Source organism: Diabrotica virgifera, chromosome 3 (genome assembly GCF_917563875.1).
Source record: "Diabrotica virgifera virgifera chromosome 3, PGI_DIABVI_V3a".
Lineage (NCBI taxonomy): Eukaryota > Metazoa > Arthropoda > Insecta > Coleoptera > Chrysomelidae > Diabrotica > Diabrotica virgifera.
In genome coordinates this window covers 64,832,062-64,853,557 of record NC_065445.1, presented here as the reverse complement: position 1 = coordinate 64,853,557, position 21,496 = coordinate 64,832,062, and the positions used below count along the sequence as shown (strand labels likewise).

At 34.4% G+C, this 21,496-nt stretch overlaps 1 protein-coding gene across 1 annotated transcript in view; it reads left to right on the top strand.

Annotated features, from left to right (window-relative positions):
- Positions 1-21,496, top strand: part of LOC114334453 (dyslexia-associated protein KIAA0319-like protein) — a 224,300-nt gene that overhangs the window by 83,890 nt on the left and 118,914 nt on the right. The window lies entirely within an intron of this gene.

The window sequence follows — 21,496 nt, the reverse complement described above, 5'->3', positions numbered from 1 at the left end:
ACTATCGACGTTGGCCTGTTATTAATTTTATGACCTGCTGAGGCTCGAACCGTCGGCGTCGATCGCAAATCCACTAAACTTGTCGACCGACTGCGCCTCAGCGAACTGGACCATCTAGACCGACATCCAGCTTAAAGCAGAATACAGTTATGAATTAATCGGCAAGGGAATCTTACATGCATATATGATTGCGACATAACTACAGGTCTAATCGTCCCTAGCAAACAGTATAATATAGAGGGAGAAAACTGGGATAGACCGTGTTTGATTTCTACTATTAATTTTGACTTAAATAAATTTTTCAGAAATCAATAATCCATAAAAAAAATTGGGATGGTGTGATACTTGCGTTAAAGGAGACATATGTGATTTTTAATATGATCATTTCTACAATAACAAAAGACTAAAGGGCCGGTTGTTCGAACGGTAATCAACAATGATCACTATCAAATATTTAATTACTCTCACATCTGTCAATGTCAACTTTGGTTGGGTTGCTGAAAACATAATTGATTATAATTATGAGATTAGTTAATCAATTAACGTAACAATTATTAACATAATTGATTAACTAATTTCATAATTGTAATCAATAATTATATTTTCAGCAACCCAATCAAAGTTGACATTGACAGTTGTGACAGTAATTAAACATTTGATAATGATCATTTTTGATTAGCGTTCGAACAACCGGCCCTAAATGTTCAGTACAATTATTAAATTTTTTTGTACTTAATTTTACATCTTTCATTTATATTTTAAAAACTACTTAGGCGAAGATCTTTTAGGTAATAAATTGAATATTCTAATCGGTTATATATACTGGGGTACAACTGCAAAATAAACGTGATCGAATTATTTACCAATCAATTTTTAAGGCTGTTCGTATTATTTTTAGTGTTCATTTTTCTAGACTAATATTCAGTTAGTGTGCAGTATGGTTTATGTAATATGGATGACGTTTGTTTTGCTTATTAGATAGGGTATTTGGAGTTATGCCAAAGATATTTGGGAATATACTGTCTTGGGAAACTGTTCAAGCTATAAACTAAGTAAAGATCTAACGTCAGTATTAATAAATATTAGATCATTTTTTAACTTCTACTCTGGAAGGGGCAAAATGATTAGAAAGGGAGACGAATCATTTAAATAAACACTCTACACCTTGCCTTGCGAGAGTTGTCTTTTTAGTTTTGCATATAGCCATAAAGAGACAAAAAATACATAGACTTAAAGTACCTACTTGCTTTGTAAAAATATATAGACTATTGCTTTTCAAAAAATGTCCCATCAAGATCGATACACGTTTGCATACGTTCAAACCAATTGGTAAAACAGTTATTCCAGTCTTCAGTTGACACCTGCAAAATCGCTTTTTTATTGGCATGGATTGCTTCTTCTGGGGACAGGAATCGCTACCCACGCATTGAATTCTTGATCTTTGGGAACCTGAAGAAGTCGTTGGGACGTTGGGGGTCGGGGATGCACGATGGATGGATGGTTCAACAATTCGATGTTTTGAAGCTCCAAAAAAACTATAATTCGCCGTTGTGTGTTACGTTGTCGGAATTTCGTGATAACTTCTGGTAAGAAAACGGATATATAGTAACCAGAAGTAAATTTTGACAGAAAAATGTGCGACCATTTTCTTTGGCACGCTTCGAGAACGGATCACTTTTGTTGGTTTCTTCTCATCGTGAAACACTGGATTGTCGTTTGTTTTCTGGTTCATAGGAGTTAATTTAAAATTTATCGCCACTAACAATACTGTAAACAATTTTTGAGTTTCGTTGGTTGAACCGTTCCAATGTTTTTGGACACCAATTGACGCGAACCGTTTTTTGCTCTTTTGTGCAAATGAGGGATCCAACGGGAAACCAATTTCGTAACACCCAGTTCTTCATGTAGGATCTTTTGGATCGAGTTCTTTGAAATGTCCAAAGATGTCTCTATCTCAAGTATATTACACGGCGGTCATCTTTAATTAGCTGACGAACCACATCAATGTTTTGCTGTGTGACTGCTGTTTTGGGTGAACCTGGCCTGGATTCGGCGCTGAGACTGGGGCGACCACGTTGAAGTTCGCAATACCAGCAGAAAAAAGTTGACTAATGTGATGCTAAAAGATTGAGATTACATTTTTGTCTCAAGGTTTTATTGGTAACGCCCTTTAGCGGTATATGCAAAACTAAAAAAACAAACCTCGTACGATAAATATAAGGTTTGTTCCCACTCGATACAAAACTGTTCTTGAATCGTTACGCGCATGCGCAATAACGAATAATTATGCACAGTAACACATTTTTCGTTACTGCGCATACTCGTAACCGTTCAGGAACGGTTTTGTATCGAGTTGGAACAAACCTATTGTCTTTACCAACTAATTAATAAAAGGACAAAATGGAGAAAAAGTAATGACAATTGAGATGTAAGGTTCGACAAAACAAGTCGAGAGAGAGTGTTGTAATACGGTAAACATTTTTATCGCAAAACAGTGTACCAAAATACAGTATATTTTCAAGGCAAACGTTGTAATTATATTTGAAATCGAGGTAATTATGTGTGCCAGGTCAATTGCGAATACAATATTTACCAATTTTCTAGTCTGTTAAAAATGAAAAATTTATCTAAAAAATAAGAGTAAAAATGGAGTTACTGTGATATTTGTTGAGTTCACATAGTGATAATGATAATAAGAACCTAAGAGAACTACTAAGAGAACTGAAAAGAACTAAAAATCTGTAAGAGACCCTTCGGCAAAATCCAACAGTAACAATTAAAATATTTAAAGAATATGGAGACTCATAGACAGCCGAAGGCGCCGAGGAAGATCTTCAACGAGATGGATTGACCAGATCACAGGAAATTGCAAAAGACCTGTGCATGATGTAATATGAATGATCAGACAAATTTAAGGAGGCAGACCATACACGATATCACGACAACCACTACACTCCCTCCAGAGATTCAAGAGTAAAGAGAGAGATAAAACGCTACGTATAAAACGTAGTGTCTTCTCCAGATGTATTAATCCAATAAGTATTAGTCCAAGAGGCAGCGCTGAAAAATTTCTCTGAATTTACTAAAGCCAGTTATTTCACAGTTGATTACTGTGATTGTGTCGAGAAACATACTGCGGTCGGTCAAGCGAAACGTAGAACAGGTGGTACTGACAGCTTGTCAAAGTTGCTTACCTGCGGAGGTAATTAAATCCATTTACTAAGGCTGAAAATCAGTACACACATTCAAAATTGAATATAAATAAAAGTTATTATAGTCGGTCAGCTGTATGACGGGACAGAGCCGGTCGGTCGGCCCCAATGAATGTACAGGGTTATTCACTATATTTTGACCCCCTCTAAACTGCTTTATTTACCGAATTAGAAAAAAATGTAAAATACAAAACTTATTCAATTTTTAATTTGTGATTTTTTGACATATATATCGTACTAGTGACCTCATCCCTCTGGGCGTGATGACGTAATCGACTATTTTTTTTAATGAGAATAGGGGTCGTGTCCTAGCTCATTTGAAAGGATATTCAATTCCCTATTTAGTAATATAAACATTAACATGATTGTTTATACAGGGTGTCTAAAAAAAAACATTTTTTTAAAGTAAATTAATTGTTTAATTAATAATTCAAAAAAAAATTTACACCCTGTATGAATAATGATCTTAATGTTTATATTACTGCATAGAGAATTGAATAACCTTTCAAATAAGCTTGGACATGACCCCCTATTCTCATTTAAAATAGTAGTCGTTTACGTCATCACGCCCAGATGGATGACGTCACTAGTATGATATATATTTCAAAAAATAATAATTTAAAAATCGAATAACTTTTGTATTTTACATTTTTTTCTAATTCTGTAAATAAAGCAGTTTACAAGGGGGTCAAAATATAGTGAATAACCCTGTACATTCATTGGGGCCGACCGACCGGCTCTGTCCCGCCATACAGCTGACAGACTATAATAGTTAATTTATATTCAATTTAGAATGTGTGTACTGATTTTTCAGCCTTAGTAAATGGATTTAACTACCTCCGCCGGTAAGCAACTTTGACAAGCTGTCAGTACCACCTGTTCTACGTTTCGCTTGACCGACCGCAGTATGTTTCTCTACACAATCACGGTCATCAACTGTGAAAAAACTAGCTTTAGTAAATTCAGAGAGATATTTCGGCGCTGCCTCTCTGTCTATATCTTCTTTATGCTTATTTTCATATTCAACAAATGCTACAAGTACCAGTAATCACATAATAAATTCTTGATTGACTGAAAAAATTCTTATGTGACCGATACAAAAATTGTTTTTCGTACAAATTGATCAATGCTGTTTAGTTTTTGATAAAAATAAGAACAAGTGTAAAAGTAAGAAACGATGTAAATCGTTTTCAAATATAAGAATTTTTATAAAAACCTCCCTGCATTGGTTAAAACTAAAATTTAGGGGTGGTTAATTTGTTAAGTGTACGTTATATATTTTGGTAAAATTGAGTACTTGTCGAAGGGATAATTGAGGGTGCCAAAATGATTTAAGTATGTATACATTTTCTTTGGTAACTATGTGTTTTTTAGTCTTTTTTAACCAAAAGCTATGTGTGGCATCTTAATATTGCGATTTTATTTGAAATTAATACCATATTATTTCACAAGTTAATAAAATAACTTGAGCAGGGAATTAACACGTTGGCTGCCGTGAGACACAAATGTTGTGTCTCATGTTGTTTTCGATAACAGCCGCGTGGCACACCGTAGCTGTCACAATAGCATAGAAGCCGGAGCCTCGTGCCCGTAAGGACTCCCATTTTTTAACATTATGGCAGTCAACGTGTTAATGTAGAAATTACCATTATACAGGGTGTCCCGAAAAGATTGGTCATAAATTATACCACAGATTCTGGAGTCAAAAATAAGTTGATTGAACCTCACTTACCTATATACAATAGTGCACACAAAATAAGTTACAGCCCTTTGAAGTTACAAAATGAAAATCGATTTTTTTTCATTTATCGAAAACTCTTAGAGATTTTTTATTGTAAATGGACATATGGCATTCTTATGATAGCAACATCTTAAAAATAAATTAAAGTGAAATTTGTGCACCCCATAAAAATTTTATGGGGGTTTTGTTCCTTTAAACCCCCCAAAGTTTTGTGTACGTTCCAATTAAATTATTATTGTGGCACCATTAGTTAAACACGGTGTTTTTAAAACTTTTTTGCCTCCTAGTACTTTTTCTCTAAGCCAGATTGTATCGACAAATTTTGAATATTTGTCGAATCCACCACATATTTGTATATGGTTAAGTAGGATTATAGAGACCTGTTAATAATCTGAAAATGTATTTATAATTTACATTTTTAGGTATATTTTGAAAAAGAAGCCACATCCCGATAAAAGGTGACTTTTCAAAAAAATACTAAGAGGCAAAAAAGTTTTAAAAACACTGTGTTTAACTAATGGTACCACAATAATAGTTTAGTTGGAACGTACACAAACATTTGGGGAGTTTAAAGGATCAAAACCCCCATAAAAATGTTATGTAAATATATTAAAAAAGAAGCCGCATCTCGATAAAAACTGGCTCATTGAAAAAATACTAAGAGACAAAAAAGTTTTAAAAACGTTGTGACTAACTAATGGTACTACAATAATGAATTAATTGGAACGTACACAAAAGTTTGGGGGGGGGGTCTAAGGGAACAAAACCTCCATAAAATTTTTATGGGGTGGACAAACTTCACTATAATTTTGTTTTAAGATGACCCTGCCATAAGAATAATACATGTACATTTTCTATAAAAAATCTCTAATAGTTTTCGATATATTGAAAAAAATCGATTTCATTTTGTAACTTCAAAGGGCTGTAACTTATTTTGTGTGCACTATTGTATATAGGTAAGTGAGGTTCAATTAACTTATTTTTGACTCCAGAATCTGTGGTATAATTTATGACCAATCTTTTCGGGACACCCTGTATAAATGAAAATACTGAAAATTTGGTCGTTTAATGGTATTCATGATTACTCTGGGAAAGTTATTATACACATAAAAGCACCAAGTACTCTCACACAAATGATATTTACAAACGTTTAGATTGTTTGTTGTTTGTTGCAATATATCTAAGATTTAGAAAACTTAAGACGAGGAATTGGGAAAATTAAGCCCAAAATACTGTAATTATACGTTGAGAAATAGGAAATTTCAAAAACATAGCACATTTGGCTTTGAAATGATCTAGCTAAATCATTTTTTAATACTATTTTCTCGTTTAAAAATAAAAACATGAAATATAAAATAAATTTTCTTTAATAATATGGTGTTATTTTCTATTAAAATTACGGGTTTCTTCATTAAGAAAGTTGTAGTATTATAAACTTTTACTAGTTATTATTACTTAAATAAGTGGTCCATTCCACAATAAGAGGAATGTTGGAGCAGGTATACGACGTCGTACACGCCTTTTGAGAAGGTTTCACATATGCTCAATAAGATTAAGGTCTGGACTTTGAGAAGGCCAGTCCATTTTTGTAATACCATTATCTTCAAAATATAATCCTTACCGTGTATTGTCTCGCAATATCTGGTAGCAGAATACCAATGCGAATAAACCCAGGGTTTTTTCTCTTGATTGAGATTGAGAAGAGAGGGCTCTTCTCAATCACGACGAGATCCGTATGTGCCTAAAAAAAATCCCGGCTCAAAAAATTAATGAGCACCACCGAAAGCGAAAACTTGATGAAACTTGGTCACAGTTAGTACAGGCAGTATAACGTTCTCCATCCCTTTTGTAGACCTTATCTTGACTATCTTTACCAAAAATTGATATTCTACACTCATTCGTTAACAGTACTTTTGTCCAATCGTCTATTGTTCAATTGACGTGTTCATGAGCAAATGCAAGTTTGCGTCTTTTATGAGCTGTAGTAAGTAATGGCTCCGTTGCTGGGTTGCAAGCTGTCAAACCTTGTTCTCTTAACCTTCGCCGAACAGTAGAAACGCGAATTATTGGTCCTTGGGCTTGCTGAATATTGCTTTGGAATAATAAAGCAGTTTGCGTCCGGTCTCACAATGCAGCAATATTGAGAAGGCGAACTTTCCTTGATTGTTGTCTTCCTTTTCCGGATCTCAAGAAATCGTTGGTAAGTTCTCTGCACAGTCACAGTATATAGAGGTTCCACAGTAAAACCACTCCTCTGTCGGCGCTTTGATCTCAAGAAGTAATACCGGCAGTACGCAATTGGTAATTCACCAGTGGTGGATGCGGGTTTTCCCTGTTAAAACCCGTACGTTTCTATGCGACTAGCAATGCGAGAGTGGGGCAAAAGCGACTGGGAACATTGCGCGGTCGCCATGCGCGACAAGATTTTACTTCCAATTTTTCGGAGAGTGGTTCTACTGTCCATCTTTATACTGTGGCACAGTTGAATGATTACCATTCAATTGTCTTACCACATCCTTTTGTAACCAATGCATCCAATGTAACAATATGAACATTTTCCACCGTTATTAAGAAATACACTTCACTGTAAGGAAGCCAGTGTAATACTAAGATATTTCAGAATCTATTTAGAACACTACAATAGTTCACACAGTTTTCAAAACCATCAATTCCGGGAATCTTCGTTAATGAGTTCCGAGAATTTTATTGCTAAATAGGTTCTGCGAATTTACAGACTCAGTCTAGCTTCTCAGTACACGTGATAATTCATTTAATTTAATTGACAAAAAACAAATTAAAAGAAAGTTGAGAAATATATAAAATTTTCTAAATATTGTGAGTGGCTCGTTTTCTCTGACGGGCAGTGTAATATTTATTAAAAAATTATATTAAAAAAATTTTTGATCTGGAAGCTGAAAATTAATTTATAAGATGAAAATGATGCAAGATATCCTTCGAGTCTAAGGTTGCGTTCACTACGGAGACCAAAGGATGGTATCCTAGCCTAGAGCATGGCATTTAAAATTATGCATTTATTTTACATAGCGATCGATAGTATAGTTTCGATCGCCAGGTAAAATAAATACATTATTTTAAATGCGAGAATTCACGAATATGAAGAGTACGATACCATGCTCTAGGCTAGGATGCCATCCTTTAGGCGAACGGAACTGTTTACTGAGCAAACTTCAGAACTGCTTTTCTAAATTCAGTACGCTAGATAAATTGTTCAAGAACTTGAAGATACCTCGTAAAACTGTTTGGCTTAAAGATTTGCTTTACACGTCAACGTTTACTTATCAAATTCCGGTAACTTATGCCTAGTTGCACGAACAGATCTTAAGCTCCAGCTTAGCTAAGCTCTACTTATACTTTAATACTGGGGCCACACTAGCATCTAATATCGTTAATTATCGCATTATTTGCTTTAGAAATATGCGAAATAATGCGATGATTAACAGCATTAGACGCTGGTGTGGCACCAGCATAAGAATTTACATCTATATTGAAGCTTAACTATTATCTATTTAACAAAATGAAAAATATATTCACCGATTCCGACATATCTCTCCCGCTAAAAATACGGCTGCTAAAGTGCTATGTATTTCCAGTCTTGCTGTATGGCGCAGAGGCATGGACACTGACGGAAACATTAATGAGAAAGCTGGAGGCATTCGAAATGAGGGTGTATCGACGTATCCTCAAAATATCCTGGACGACTCACACCACCAACGCGCCGGAGATACTGCGCCGAATGGGAAAACAAAAAGAAATCTCTTTCACAATTAAGAAACGGAAACTTGAATACCTCGGTCATATTATGAGACATGATAAATATCATTTACTCCAACTGATAATACAGGGTAAAATAGAAAGCAAACGCGGACCCGGAAGAAGAAGACACTCATGGCTTCAAAACTTACGCCAATGGTTTGGACTAACATCGATCGAGTTATTCAGAAACGCCGCAAACAAAATTAAAATTGCTATGATGATAGCTAACGTCCGCAACGGACAAGGCACATGAAGAAGAAAAAGATTGAAGCTTAAGGTACGTCTTAAGCTTAATATCTGTTGGTGCAATCAGGCCTTAATGACTTAATTTCCAAGTTCAGGGCGTTACATAAATTACTTCAAGGCCTTGGTAAAAACATGTATTTCTTCTTTTAATTCTTGGAGATCTTTCAATCTGTTTATTCTGAAGCTGCCTCTGGTTAATTTCCTGGGAGGTAGATTGCCAACTATCCCTCCATCTTTTAGGTGGTCTTGAACTGGGCGGGTTGTTTTCTAGGACACTTTTTGGTAGTCCATATTCTCATCCATTCGTCTTACATGGTTGTACAACATCCTCATGGGCTGCCTTCCCATCTTACCATCTTGAACTTTGCATTACCCTCTAATTTGTATTTCTCACCCTGTCTCTTCTTGTTTTCCCCACTGTTGTTCTTAGGGTTTTCATTTCGGCAACCCTCAGCAACTGTTTCGTTTTGTTGGTGTCTTCCCGCACTTCTGTGCCGTATATCATGATCGGTCGTATGCAATAGGGTGGAACGAAAAATTCGAAGTCAATATTTTTTATGGAGCTAGTGAGAAAAAGTTGTGCTTTGATGTATAATAAAACTGTAAGAAATCTTTTTTGTATTGGAACCTATCTTCAGGTTCCATATTATATTTAAATTTTTGGGAATAACAAAAAAAATTAGATTTAAAAAATTTATTTTTTTATCAGTTCTTTGAATCTAAATAATTGTTTTGTGATACAATATACATTTTAAGATTGGTATTGATTTTGTGCCTCAACTTGAGTGCCTTGATTCGTTCAACCTTGAACGAATAAAGCCATCCCTTGATTCTGGTCCACAAACAACAGCTGATGCTTCAGTTACTAACTTAACAGTTCTTTCCACGGATTTTGTATGACAAGGCCAGTTTAAGACCTCTATGTTGTTGTAATTCCCAGAATCAATCATATCCCTTACATCTTCATTGCAAATATGTTAGCAAAGGAGGAGCCGTAACTTTGAATTCAGAAATAAAAATTAAGTCGTTATAATCTGCAGCACTAAAATTTAATGTTGGTATTTTGAATCTCCGGGTATTTTTTTCTTTCTGACTTTCTCTAGCTTTCGGCACTCTGCGTAGTCCTAGCTCCAGTATATGTTTGCATTCATCTTTCATCATACCGATTAATATATTTTCGGGATGGGCAAAATAACCATTCCTTTGGATAACGGCATCGACAATTTTTCTTTAGTCAACTGGTAGAAATCGTGAATAATGGATCATTCGCCATAAATGTTTTGAACCATCAGAACAGCTAGGATACAGTTTTATATAAAACCAAACTGGTGCATACACTTTTTGGATGAAACTTACTAACAAAATTAATTGGGGGATGAGACATTCAGTTCCAACATACAATTGAAGCAACCAATTAGCAACTGTCAGCCACCTTGCGTGTGATGTTTTCCTAGGTTTTTTAAGGCTCAAATCATTAGGACATTTTCCCGCAGCAACTGCTTGACTGATTTGGTACAAGTACTTCTGATCGGCACTAAGGTCTGTTGTTTCTAATAATATTGCTAGGTTGTTTTCTATTGCGACAAAATCGACGACAGCCTTCTCTTCAATGCGTTCCAGAAGTTTCCCTATTGACCCTGAAAAACCAAGTGGTCCAGTGGTGCGTCTATCTAACTGTTGAATTAAATGACGTAGAGGTAGCTCATTGCAATGAAATACGCATACTAACCATTGAAGTGGGGTGCCGCAATATTTGTGACGTAGATGGTTGGACTGTAACGGTTGACAAAGGAGCAATGAATTCTTCTTCATGATCATCTGCATCAGAAGAATTTGAGTCAGACAAGCTGCTACTTATCGAACGATTAGAGGCATCAACGGTACATGCTTTAAAAACAATTTCGTCAGTATTATATTTTTGAGAACTTGCCTTTGTCTTCATGATTCTTTCAATTTTCTTCCTTATTGCTGCATATGCTGTAATATCCACTGGTCCAATTGCCATTTTACGACAGGATCGTTGATCTTGAAGAAAAATTCGCTCATTTTGTGGTACTTTCTTGATTTTATCACAAGTACACACATGCAGTTCCAGTCATGTTGTACTTGCAAGCCGCGATATTCAATAACTTTTCACACTCCTTTCGAAACTGGCAAATCTTTTCTATTCATGAATCAGATGCTTGCTGAATTTTTGTGTATCGCTTAAGATTTTGGTATTCTGTATAAATATTTTTAATCATATCTTGAATGCGCTTATGCGATAATGTTGTAATATAAGCTTTTATTCGTATTTGTTCTAATTTCGTTGCAACGGCATTCAAGACGTCGGCGATAGATGTTTATTATTATTGGTCAACTTAAGTTCATTACGAATAAAGAGCACTTTAGAATGTCACACTTAGTTGGTAAAACACGATCATTGAAATTTGATCAGAGCCATATTGATTTTTTCGACAAAAATATTTTTTTTGTTTTTTCATTTTTCAAATCCAATATGGAACCTCAAGATATTTTTTTATTTCAAAATGCTCTCGCACCAATTGTCTTCATCACTTGACACAACTTTTAAACGATAGCCACATGAATTTTTCTTTTATTTTTTTGACCTCTTTCGTTCCACCCTAGTATGCAAGTCTTGTAGATTCTAATTTTACTATCTGTGCACATATGCGGATTTGACCAGACTATCTCCCGCAGACATCTTCACAATGCAGATGCTTTGTTGATCTGCTTACTCAGGTCCATTACTGGGTCGTGGGTGCTTGATATATCTATGCCCAGATATCTGAATTGCATCACCTGTTCTATGAGGTTGTTCTCAACCACTAACTTACATTAGAGCGGATTTTTTGATATTGTAATACATTTACTTTTGTTGGTAGAAATGTTCGTATTTAGTTGGCGGCTTATTTGAAAGAACTGTCTCTGAAGATCATCTTCTGCATCATCTGCGTAACACACCATACCAATTCTTTTGTTGCCCATTCTATATCCGGAATTAAGAGATGTTACTTTGTTTATAATTTTGCCCATGAGTAGGTTAAACAAGAAGGGGCTTGAACTGTCGCCTTGTCTAATTCCTCCCGGTGTGTTGGAATATTTTCAGTGAATTGGTGTCCTGCTATAACTTTGGTTACGTTGTTGTTATTTAGGTTATGGTCTATCTTTGTTATGCTGGTCGGTGTTTTATTTTCTATTAATATATTTAGAATGTCTCCCAGGCGAACCCTGTCAAACGCCTTCGTCAGATCAATGAAGCAAATATACGCTGGCATGCCGAACTCTATAAGCTTTTTCGTTTATGTGTTTTATTATAAATACTGCGTCTGTTATAGACCGCTGCTTTAAATAAATGTAAAACACATTTATTTAAAATTAAAAAATGTTTATATTACTATCAACTTTTATTACTACTAACAAAACAAAACCTTACTTAAATAAAGTATTGGTTGACATTCCGTACCATTTTTAGCATGTAACTTATCTGTTTGAACGTGTTGATGTAAATAACAAGGGAACTACATTATTACATATTTTTGACACAAATTGGTGTTAACAATAGTGATTTTATTTTGATGTTAGATTGAGAATTTTTCTTTTATTTTTAGATGTGAAACTATTAGATGTAAAGGGTACTTAATATAATTAATGCTCTAGTGTTGTGTTTTATTTACTACATTTTTGTGTTATTTATCCAAATATACATACACCAAGTGGTGAATTTCCAAGTGGTAGGGATAGACTTGGGCTCCCTGATAACCAACGATGGCAAAAGCTCCTCACAAGTCATAAATCAAGCGTAGACTAGCAATGGACTGAACCGCATTAGTTAAATTAACCCATTAACGCATACGGGTACCATATGGAGCCAACAAATTGCGTACGCATCGGAGTGTATTTATCATACTGTTAGGTAAAATTTCGCAAAGAGATTCGGCCTATTATTCAAGATAACCTCTTCTTGAATGAACAACTCGAATTAAATTGTATACCTTTTTTTTGCAGTGAAATCAATTTATGAGTTTATGGTTGGTTTTGTTTATGCCAAAATATGGAGATTCGTTTCTTGTAAGTATTTTATTTATTACTTTTTGCACTAGGATATTCGTTTTTGTTTTCAAAAGATTTTCTACGAACTTCAATAAATAACTTATACAGGTTTTCATAATATTCCATCTTTTGGGTATTTCGTAATTAGGCAAACAATACAGTTGAGTCCGGGAATCTTTACCCGTGCGTCATCATTTAAAGCATACGAAATAAGTCGGAATATGAAATTTACTAAACGCAACAGCAAGTGACAGTAAAGTTGGATTTATAGTTTGACGTAGCGTAGACGTAGACGCAACGTAGACGTAAGAAACGGACTGGAGACGGAAGAAAATATTATGTCAATTTATAGATCGACGTAACGGAATTTTTGCGCATGAGTAGAAAGAGTAAACAATGACTTAATTCTAATTCAACAACATAGCCTATAAATTATACGAACAGTAAACAAACTTTGTGTTTATTTATTTATACTTATACTATTATTTATTATAATATTTATCTGTTTTGTGTGTTACATGGATTAGGAAATAAACGAAAGTATGCTCTTTGGTGCCGCTTGCCGTGGGATTTCCAACTATTTTGTTTCATTTCCTGGTCTTTAAATGTTTATTGGATTTACCTATCGTATAATATGTGTGGATAACCACGAATTAGGCTAATAAACAACTCATATTTATCTGAAATATTGAAATGACTCTATGATATATTTTTATTAAATTAATAACTTAACATCCATTGTATTAACAAATAATTAACAAAATTCGAATATGTTGACAATCAACTTTTTACACAACACAAGGAATGAGGGGGCGGGGCGGGTCCACTTTGAGTGACAGAACAAAATTCTGCCTTATGATTGGCCAGACGGAAGAAACGCACTGTAAAAGATGAAAGTTGGTCATCTCTTATGTTACGTTACGTTTCTCTTACGTTCCGTCAGGCGCTTGCGTTCATCTATAAACACGAGTACACAAAATTCGGTGTTGATCTTTTCCAGTGCGTCTCCGTTGCGTCTACGTCTACGCTACGTCAAACTATAAATCCAACTTAAGTGACTTGCTGTTGCGTTTAGTAAATTTCAATTTCCGACTTGTCATCGACTTATTTCGTATGCTTTAAATGATGGCGCACGGGTAAAGATTCGCCGACTCAACTGTATGTGTGGTCCCAAATGGAACCGCTAGGCGGTTTGCTGAATATGTCGTTTTCACTATTATTTTTTTACTTTTCTTATTTTTAGAGGAATTTCATTGAAATAAGATCTCTATAAAGCTTTCGAGGAAAACGAAAGTAAGAATGATGTTTCTGCCGTTTACATAGAATCTCCAGATAGTAACATTTTGACAAACGAAGATTCAGTAGATAAAAATGACGCGAGTTTTTGTTGATAATCTAAATCGTAACCAGCTATCTTCTGGCGCGGTATTTGCATTTTCGATTCGAAAATTTCAAATCATACTAGAATTGAAGGCACTGCTGAAGACACGATCGCAGAAGAAACTATTTACATCCACCCCGTACTAGCAGAGCAATTCCATTTGCGAAAACTTCAATTGATAGAGGTCTAATAATGTTCATGCGGCAGAAAAATGCAGATTTTTGCAAAGAAAGGAATTTGGTTCCTACAGTGTATGATTTTCCAGAGTCTGATTACTCAAAGTATGCTGCTTCAAGCCCTTCAGAACATTTTGGACCACTTGTGCGTTTAGATTTGTCAATTTTAATCAAAAGCTAAGTAATGACTGCTAGGTCTGTATGAATTTTTAAGTCTGTATTACTCATTATTCATCACGAATAGCTGGTAATGTATCCACTGGAAATGTATCAGAAATTTCAACACCTCTTCTTGGTTAATGTGGAAGAGACAGATAAAATTAATGGAACATTGCTGGAATAAAGCTTATGTTAAGCCATAGTCCATATTCTCCACTTACTGCGGTCACTTTATTAAGTAAGCAGTATCTGTAGGTTTTCATGTGATTCGGCTAAAAGAACTGTATCATCAGCGTATCTCAGGTTATTTATGATCATGCCATTAATTCTAATGCCTATGTTTATTTCATCCATTGTCTTACTTAATATGTCTTCCGAGTACTTATATATTAAATAATATTGGTGAAAGTATACACCCTTGTCGAACACCTTTTTTTTCATTTCTATTTCTTCTGATGTTATGTCTTCTATTCTCACTACCGCTTTTTGGCCATAGTATAATCATTTTAAATTGTTTACAGTTTTACTTACAGTAGGAGATGTAACATACTTTTGTTTACCAGTATGCAAAAATTAAAAAATCTCTCATAGATATTGATTCACCACTCAAGAACTAACAAATTGTGAAGAGCACAAATATGCCTGTACTTCGTTATCTGTCCAGGGCCGATATCAATTGATTGTCACAATATTGTATAGGTATAGAATAATTCATTTTATTACAATTAACATTTTTTAGGTTTCCATACTTCTAAAGGAAAAACGGACCCTTATAGGCTCACTATATACTTATACTATGGCCAAAAAGCGGTAGTGAGAATAGAAGACATAACATCAGAAGAAATAGAAATGAAAAAAAAGGTGTTCGACAAGGGTGTATACTTTCACCAATATTATTTAATATATAAGTACTCGGAAGACATATTAAGTAAGACAATGGATGAAATAAACATAGGCATTAGAATTAATGGCATGATCATAAATAACCTGAGATACGCTGATGATACAGTTCTTTTAGCCGAATCACATGAAAACCTACAGATACTGCTTACTTAATAAAGTGACCGCAGTAAGTGGAGAATATGGACTATGGCTTAACATAAGCTTTATTCCAGCAATGTTCCATTAATTTTATCTGTCTCTTCCACATTAACCAAGAAGAGGTGTTGAAATTTCTGATACATTTCCAGTGGATACATTACCAGCTATTCGTGATGAATAATGAGTAATACAGACTTAAAAATTCATACAGACCTAGCAGTCATTACTTAGCTTTTGATTAAAATTGACAAATCTAAACGCACAAGTGGTCTATTACTTTTCTGTCCAAAAAACGTTTATATGTTTTTTGTCATTTTGAATTAAACACCTATAAGTTCGTTTATGCTTTATGTTTCTAGCTTGATTCTATTTTTGAAGTTATTAGGTGCGATTGGGAAAAATGTTTTTTATAAAACTAACAGTATGCACTATTGTGCACACAGACAATATAAAGTTAGTTGCTAAATCTTTCAAGTTACGTATCAGTGGAAATAAAGTGTGAACAAAATATATTGGTGTTTTTAGTAAATATATGTTTTATAAAACTGGAAAGGAAACTGAATGGGCCAGAGCAGGAGTAGCCTGTTTGATACCCAAAGATAAAGTAAAAAGTATAAGAAATTGGGAGTTCATCAATGAGAGACTATTGAAAGTATCAATGAATTGTAGTAAAAGCGATATTATAACTTTGATTGTAATATACGCACCTGGAGAAAGTGACAAAGCAAACGACAAAAATCAATTTTGGGAACAACTACAGCAGACAGTAGAAGATTATGAGGGAACACTCATAATATTGGGAGACTTCAATGCTAGAGTGGGAAACGAAAACATGAAATGGCAAGGAGCTATAGGTAGGCACGGAGAACACACAATTAATAAAAACGGGAAAAGATTGCTAGAGTTTTGTATAGATAATGATTTAGTTATAGCCAACACTTTCTTTGAACACAAGGAAATACACAAGATAACAAGAGCAATGCCCAAGCGAAATGAAAAATCAATAATAGACTTCATAATTGTTCCTCGAGAAAAAAGGAGTAAAGTTAAAGATGTCAGAGTGAAAAGAAGCTATGATATAGGTAGTGACCATTATCTACTAGAAGGAGTATTCAAGAATAACAACAAAGTCGAGGACCGAAAACAGATACAAAACAAAAACTATAGCGGACGAATAAGAACCTATAAGCTGAGAAACTTGCAAACAAGAAATGAGTATATAGAAAAAACAGAAAAACAGTTTGCAAGGATTGAAAAGAGAAGACAAAGTAGAAATGTGGAAGAAAAGTGGATCAGATTTAAGGCAATACTATTAGAAACAGCAGGGCAAGTTTGCGGGTATACCAGTAGAAATAATCATAAAAAGCAGACAAGCTGGTGGAACAACGATATTAAAAAAGAAGTCAGAGAAAAGAAAAGGCTATGGAAAATGTACATACAAAAAAGAAATCAAGAGGCATACGATAAATACAAGGAACAGCGCAACAAAGTTAAAGTAAGGATAAAACAAGAAAAGCAGAACGCCTGGGAAGAATTTGGAAGAACTATGGAAGAAAATAGTACCCAAAATACAAAATTATTTTATAGAGTATTAAAGAATATGAGAAGTAAAACGGAAATTAAACTACAGCAGATAAAAGATAGAAACGGAAATATAATAACTGAGGATGAGCCCATTATAGAAAGGTGGAGAGAATATTTCAAGGAACTTTTAAACAATGAAAATACAACAGCAGAGAATCGCACACAGATAACAGACGAAACACCTGAAGGAGGGCAAGAAGACGTTTATGAAACTAAAATAAAGATGGAAGAAGTTGAAGATGCACTAGAAAAACTAAAAGTTGGTAAAGCAGCAGGGATCGACGGAATAGATGCTGAATTATTGAAATATCTTGGACAACAGGGTAAACAAGAATTACATGACCTACTAAATTTAGCGTGGACAAACAAAAAAATCCCAGAGGATTGGAACATTTCAATAATACTGCCTATACACAAAAAGGGAGACACGAAAGAGTGCAGTAATTATAGGGGTATATCACTTCTCTGCTCAGCGTTGAAAATCTACGAAATTATCCTAGAAAAGAAACTACGAGAAATAGTTGAGCCTCGACTGGCGGATATACAAAGTGGATTTAGACCATCACACAGCGTACAAGATCATATATTCACACTACAGCAAATTACTGAAAAAACACTGTTAAAAAACGATACACTGTACCTGGCGTTTTTAGATATAAAAAAGGCGTTTGACATGGTCAATAGAGAAGGAATATGGCAAAGCCTGAAAAACAAGGAAGTAGATGAAGAACTTGTAAGTGTAATAAAGAGTTTGTATGTCAACACAAAAAACCAGGTCAGGACAAGTAACTTAATCTCCGGCGAATTTTCTAATAACGACGGGGTTAGACAAGGTGGAGTGTTGAGCCCACTGTTATTTATTTCCGTTATGGATGAAGTTATTAAAAAGTGTTGGAAAAAAACTAAAAAATGCGCTATAGGGTATAGAAATTTGCAACAAATAAAAATTGAAGCCTGTGCATTTGCTGATGACATTGTATTAGTTGCAAGAAATGAAAAGGCTCTCGCAGATAACATTAGAATCTGGGCTGAAGAACTAAAAAACTACAACTTAATAATAAATATGGAGAAAACTAAAGTAATGACAATAGCCAACAAAGAAGCAACTGTAAATATTGAAATCGAAGGGCAAAAAATCGAGCAAGTAGACCTCTTTAAGTATTTGGGAATAATGTTAAACAACAAAGGTACACAAGAAGATGAAATTGGAAACAGAATAAAATTGGCTACGAGAACTTATTATTCACTGTATAAAAATTTCCTAAACAAAAAAGAAATATCGAGGAAAACCAAAATGACAGTATATAAAACTGTATATATGCCAATTACAATATATGGGGCAGAAAACTGGGTACTTAATGACAGACAAAGAAAAAGATTACAAGCTACAGAAATGAGATACTTAAGAAAAGTGGTGGGAGCAAGAAGATTAGACAAAAGAAGAAACGAAGATATAAGACATGAATTACAGGTAAAATCGCTCAACGAAAAAGTTGAAGAAAAGAAGTTAAAATGGGCTGCACACATGATAAGAATGAGTGGTGAGAGACAAGTGAAAATGACATGGGAGGCCAAAGCAGTGGGTAAAAGCAGGAGGGGCAGACCAAGGAAAAGCTGGAACACTAGTGTAAACGAAATACTCAAGAAAAGAGGAACATCGTGGCAAGAAGCAAAAGTTTTAGCAGCAGATAGGAAGAAGTGGCGTAAATTTGCAGAGAGTATTATATAAAGGAGGAATCCTCGACACCTAATATGGTAAAAGAGGCAACCGATTATGTATGTATGTATATGTTTTATAATTTTTTAATTTGTGCTCTTCTTTTAATGAAATTTTTTGGAAAGTAGTAAGTATTAAAATTTAATTTAAATATTTAAATAAATTACAAATAAACTGTTTGTTTTGAATCTATTTATTTCCTTGAAATAGTTGAAATCATATATACAGTAGACGCTCTCTTAACCGACCATGACGGGAGCTGCCCATAGGTTGGATAATCAAAAAGTTGGTTAAACCGAAAATCTTTAAAACCACCCTCAGAAAGACATTACATATGTAACTCTATTAAAAATATATATATTTTATGATCTATAAACAAAAAAGTAGTATGTACATATAGTCCGTCCGCTATAACTTTTCACATGGGTCACGATTCATTTTCAAACAAATTAAGTCAAAATATAAAGTGAAACGAATGTCGATGTGTATATACATATGTAATTAACAATATCACTCACAAGACAAATTATGAAACTTGTATGACCTCTAATCTAAAAATAGTATCATCCAAAAAGGTGTAGGGTCGGTCGGTTAAGAGGGTGTCTACTGTAAGTATAACTTACATACATAAAAGTGCACACACTATTTTTTAATCCATGTTTAAACACTGGTTATGTCACTAGTATTAAAAGAGGCACCTAAACACATTTTGCAAATTATCACAAAAACTAATCTTGTAAGTAACAGACCAGTTTAGCTCCAGCATCCTCATCTGATCTTCCCCCTTTTCTAGCAACTAGCAGAATAACTGATAAATGCTTATACTTTTCATTAACAATAACCATACTAACTCCTTCCACGCTATGTATTCTGCTTTACTATTTTGACCAGCTTCTTATCTTATTCCCAGTATCTTCCACACATCCGAACCTAAATGACTTTACTCATACTCTCACCTTTTCTATAGAATTATCACAATACCGTTTTAGCTTTTTAAGAAGCAAATGATATTTTTACACAATCAGTGTGAAACCAATTATTGCAAGCTCCACTGCAGCCCATCCATAATGAGACCATAATTTTGTTTACAATGATTTGGTTCAGATTCATTTAGTTTCTGTTCTGTTATGAATTAACGTCTTTTTTCTCCGAATCAATATTGCACTATCTATAGGCACTTCAGACTTTCTCAAAACAAGCAGTTCTAATAAAAGAACATAACATTAATTTAATCAAAATATAATTTTGCATTTTTTGCAATGTTTCTATATAACCTCAATCTTCTTTTTACAACTGACAGTTATGTAAAATTTATATTTTTGTGTGCGACTAGGGCAACCAGTGATCACTGAGGGCGGCCATATTTTGCTCTGGTTTCCCGGCTTGGCTACACTCTGTCTGGAACAAGAATCTACAGGTCGAGCAAGTCTTGTAAATTTCACGATTGCGAGCCACGTTTCACGCAACCGTGTTTGCGTACTTGTGTTTCGAGTTGCGTGGTCGTGCGGAGTTATATTTACCAATTCGCGCAATCGTAATACTTGAGACGCTGTGTCACAAGAATCTACAGGTCGAGCAAGTCTCGTAAATTTCACGATTGCGAGCCACGCTTCACGCAACCGTGTTTGCGTACTTGTGTTTCGAGTTGCGTGGTCGTGCAGAGTTATATTTACCAATTCGCGCAATCGTACTTGAGACGCTGTGTCAGGTGAGGTGTTTGAAAATTTGTGTAACTTGATTGCTTGATTCTGTGGTGTGAAGGTGGTTAAACTTTTGTTTTATTTTTTTTTGTTTTGTTTGTTTTTGTTGTTGCGAATATATCGCAGAAAGTTTTTAGATGAAGTAATTGTATGATGAAGATAACACAGAAAATACAAGAGGGCAGCATACTTTGCAAAACAACTGTTACAATTTGAAATCAACAATTTGTTAAGTTGTTGTCTTGCAGAGGAATATTTATAATCAATGCTTGCAGGTAAAAAAAGTGACTTTTTAAAAAATTATATCTTGGAAACTAAAAATTATTTTTATTTATAATTGAAACATGTAAAAGTATAGTACTCTCAAAAAAATTTCAGCCAAAAATATTCATTTTTGTAGAGTTGACTGCAATTTTTCGACAACAGCCCTTTTTTGCCGTGAGCAGCATAACAAGTCCAGTCTCATCTGAAATCAAAGTTTCTTGTAGTTTATACCTCTGGCTAGTGAATCAACAAAGGATTTTTTATTAGATGAGGTCATTTTTGTTTTATAAAAAAAACTACTTTAAAAATGAGAAAAATTGGGGTCAAAAATGTGTTTAAACTTATGTAAAATCTTCAAATTTCATTTTTTTTTAATTCCTTCGTTCATATTCTAGCCAGAGGTATAAACTACAAAAAACTTTTTGATTTCAGATGAGACTGGACTTAG